This window comes from Glycine max, chromosome 1 (assembly GCF_000004515.6).
Source record: "Glycine max cultivar Williams 82 chromosome 1, Glycine_max_v4.0, whole genome shotgun sequence".
Classification (NCBI taxonomy): domain Eukaryota; kingdom Viridiplantae; phylum Streptophyta; class Magnoliopsida; order Fabales; family Fabaceae; genus Glycine; species Glycine max.
Window position 1 is genome coordinate 16,192,448 of NC_016088.4, and position 4,339 is coordinate 16,196,786.

Sequence of the window (4,339 nt, forward strand, 5' to 3'; positions counted from 1 at the left end):
GCGGATTACCATAATTTGTCTCCACATGTCATTGGACTCGTTGCCTCTGGATGACAAAATGTGTAGAATGACCATAATTTTTCTCTGGGTGCCTCCGGACTCGATCGTCTCTGGATGGGATAAAGGTGTACAGATGACCATAATTTGTCTCCGCATGTCATCGGGCTCGCCGCCTCTGGATGACAAAAGGTGCAGAATGACAATAATTTTTCTCTGCGTGCCACCAGACTCGATCGTCTCTGGATGGCAAAAAGGTGTGCGGATGACCATAATTTGTCTCCGCATGTCAGCGGGCTCGCCGCCTCTGGATGACAAAAGGTGCAGAATGACAATAATTTTTCTCTGCGTGCCACCAGACTCGATCGTTTCTGGATGGCAAAAAGGTGTGCGGATGACCATAATTTGTCTGCGCATGTCATCGAGCTCGCCGCCTTTGGATGACAAAATTTGCAGAATGACCAAAATTTGTCTCTGCGTGCCATCGGACTCGATCGTCTCTGGATGCCGAAAAGGTGTGCGGATTACCATAATTTGTCTCCATATGTCATCGGGCTCGCCGCCTCTGGATGACAAAAGGTGCAAAATGACCATAGTTTATGCCTGCGTGCCATAGGACTCGATCGTCTCTGGATGGCAAAAAGGTTTGTGGATGACCATAATTTGTCTGCGCATGTCAACGTACTCGCTGCCGCTCGATGAAAAATGGTGTAGAATGACCATAATTTGTCTCTGCGTGCCACCGGACTCGATCGTCTTTGGATGCCGAAAAAGTGTGCGGATTACCATAATTTGTCTCCACATGTCATCGGGCTGGCCGCCTCTGGATGACAAAAGGTGTCGATCGTCTCTGGATGGCGAAAAGGTGTGCGGATTACCATAATTTTTCTCCGCATGTAATCGGGCTCACCGCCTATGGATGACAAAAGGTGCAGAGTGACCATAATTTGTCTCTGCGTGCCACCGGACTCGATCGTCTCTGGATGGCAAAAAGGTGTGCGGATGACCATAATTTGTCTACGCATGTCATCGAGCTCACCGCCTTTGGATGACAAAATTTGCAGAATGACCATAATTTGTCTCTGCGTGCCTTCGGACTCGATTGTCTCTGTATGCCGAAAAGGTGTGCGGATTACAATAATTTGTCTCCACATGTCATCGGGCTCGCCTCTGCTGGATGACAAAAGGTGCATAATAACAATAATTTGTCTCTGCGTGCCATCAGACTCGATCGTCTCTGGATGCCAAAAAGGTGTGTGGATTACCATAATTTGTCTCCACATGTCATCGGGCTCGCCGCCTCTGGATGGCAAAAAGATGTGCGGATGACTATAATTTGTCTGCGCATGTCATCGGGCTCGCTGCCGTTGAATGACAAAAAGGTGCAGAATGACCATAATTTGTCTCTGCGTGCCACCGGACTCGATCGTCTCTGGATGGCAAAAAGGTGTGCGGATGACCATAATTTTTCTGCGCATGTCATCGGGCTCGCCGCCTCTGGATGACAAAAGGTGCAGAATGACCATAATTTGTCTCTGCGTACCATCAGACTCGATCGTCTCTGGATGCCGAAAAGGTGTGCGGATGACCATAATTTCTCTGCGCATGTCATCTAGCTCGACGCCTCTAGATGACAAAAGGTGCATAATGACCATAATTTGTCTCTGCGAATCATCGGACTCGATCGTCTCTAGATGCCGAAAACGTGTGCGGACTACCATAATTTGTCTGCGCATGTCATCGAGCTCGCCGCCTCTGGATGACAAAAGGTGCAGAATGACCATAATTTGTCTCTGCGTGCCATCGGACTCGATCGTCTCTGAATGTGCAAAAGGTGTTCGAATTACCATAATTTGTCTCCACATGTCATCAGGCTCGCCGCCTCTGGATGACAAAAGGTCCAGAATGACAATAATTTGTCTCTGTGTTTCATCGGACTCAATCGTCTCTCGATGGCGAAAAGTTGTGCGGATTACCATAATTTGTCTCCGCATGTAGTGGGGCTCGTCGCCTCTGGATGACAAAAGGTGCAGAATGACCATAATTTGTCTCTGCATGCCATCGGGCTCGCCGCCTCTGCATTACAAAAGGTGCAGAATGACAATAATTTGTCTCTGTGTTCCATCGGACTCAATCGTCTCTGGATGGCGAAAAGTTGTGCGGATTACCATAATTTATCTCCGCATGTAGTGGGGCTCGTCGCCTCTGGATGACAAAAGGTGCAGAATGACCATAATTTGTCTCCGCATGCCATCGGGCTCGCCGCCTCTGGATGACAAAAGGTGCAGAATGACCATAATTTGTCTCTGCGTACCATCAGACTCGATCGTCTCTGGATGCCGAAAAGGTGTGCGGATGACCATAATTTGTCTGCGCATGTCATCTGGCTCGACGCCTCTTGATGAGAAAAGGTGCAGAATGACCATAATTTTTCTCTGCAAACCATCGGACTCGATCGTCTCTAGATGCCAAAAAGGTGTGCGGATTACCATAATTTGTCTGCACATGTCATCGGGCTCGCCGCCTCTGAATGACAAAAAGGTGTGCGGATTCCCATAATTTTTCTCCGCACGTCATCGGGCTCACCGCCTGTGTATGACAAAAGGGTGCAGAATGACCATAATTTGTCTCCGCGTGTCATCGGGACTTCCGCCTCTGGATGATAAAAGGCGCAGAATGGCCATTATTTGTCTCTGCGTGCCACCGGAGTCGATCATCTCTGGATGGGATAAAGGTGTGCGGATGACCATAATTTGTCTCCGCATGTCATCGGGCTCGCCGCCGTTGGATGACAAAAGGTGCAGAATGACCATAATTTGTCTCTGCGTACCATCGGACTCGATCGTCTCTGGATGCCGAAAAGGTGTGCGGATTGCCATAATTTGTCTCCACATGTCATCGGGCTCGCCGCCTCTTGATGACAAATGATGCAGAATGACCATAATTTGTCTCTGCGTGCCATCGTACTCGATTGTCTCTGGATGCCGAAATGGTGTGCGGATTGCCATAATTTGTCTCCACATGTCATCGGGCTCGCTGCCTCTTGATGACAAAAGGTGCAGAACGACCATAATTTGTCTCTACGTGCCACCGGACTCGATCTTCTCTGGATGGCAAAAAGGTGTGCGGATGACCATAATTTTTCTGCGCATGTCATCGTGCTCGCCACCTCTGGATGACAAAAGGTGCAGAATGACCATAATTTGTCTCTGCGTTCGTCTCTGGATGCCGAAAAAGTGTGCGGATGACCATAATTTGTCTGCGCATGTCATCGGGCTCGACGCCTCTGGATGACAAAAGGTATAAAATGACCATACTTTTTCTCTGCGTTTCATCGGACTCGATCGTCTCTGGATGGGATAAAGGTGTACGGATTACCATAATTTGTCTCCACATGTCATCGGGCTCGCCGCCTCTGGATGACAAAAGGTGTAGAATGACCATAATTTGTCTCTGTGTGCCATCGGACTCGATCCTCTCTGAATGCGGAAAAGGTGTTCGGATTACCATAATTTGTCTCCACATGTCATCGGGCTCGCCGCCTCTGGATGACAAAAGGTGCAGAATGACAATAATTTGTCTCTGTGTTCCATCGTACTCAATCGTCTCTGGATGGCGAAAAGTTGTGCGGATTACCATAATTTGTCAGCGCATGTAATGGGGCTCGCCGCCTCTGGGACTGAAAAAAAGGTGCAGGATGACCATAATTTGTCTCCGCATGCCATCGAGCTCGCCGCCTCTGGATGACAAAAGGTGCAGAATGACAATAATTTGTCTATGCGTTCCATCGGACTCGATCGTCTCTGGATGTCGAAAAGTTGTGCGGATTACCATAATTTGTCTCCGCATGTAATGGGGCTCGCCGCCTCTGGATGACAAAAGGTGCAGAATGACCATAACATGTCTCTGCGTGCAATCGGACTCAATCGTCTCTGGATGGCGAAAAGTTGTGTGGATTACCATTATTTGTGTCTGCATGCCATCGGGCTCGCCGCCTCTGGATGATAAAAGGTGCAGAATGACAATAATTTGTCTTTGTGTTCCATCGGACTCAATCGTCTCTGGATGGCGAAAAGTTGTGTGGATTACCATAATTCGTCTCCGCATGTAATGGGGCTCGCCGCCTCTGGATGACAAAAGGTGCAGAATGACCATAATTTGTTTCTGCGTGCCATCGGACTCAATCGTCTCTGGATGGCGAAAAGTTGTGCGGATTACCATTATTTGTCTTCGCATGTCATCGGGCTCGCCGCCGCTGGATGACAAAAGGTGCAGAATGACCATCATTTGTCTCTACGTCCCACCGACCTCGATCGTCTCTGGATGGGATAAAGGTGTGCGG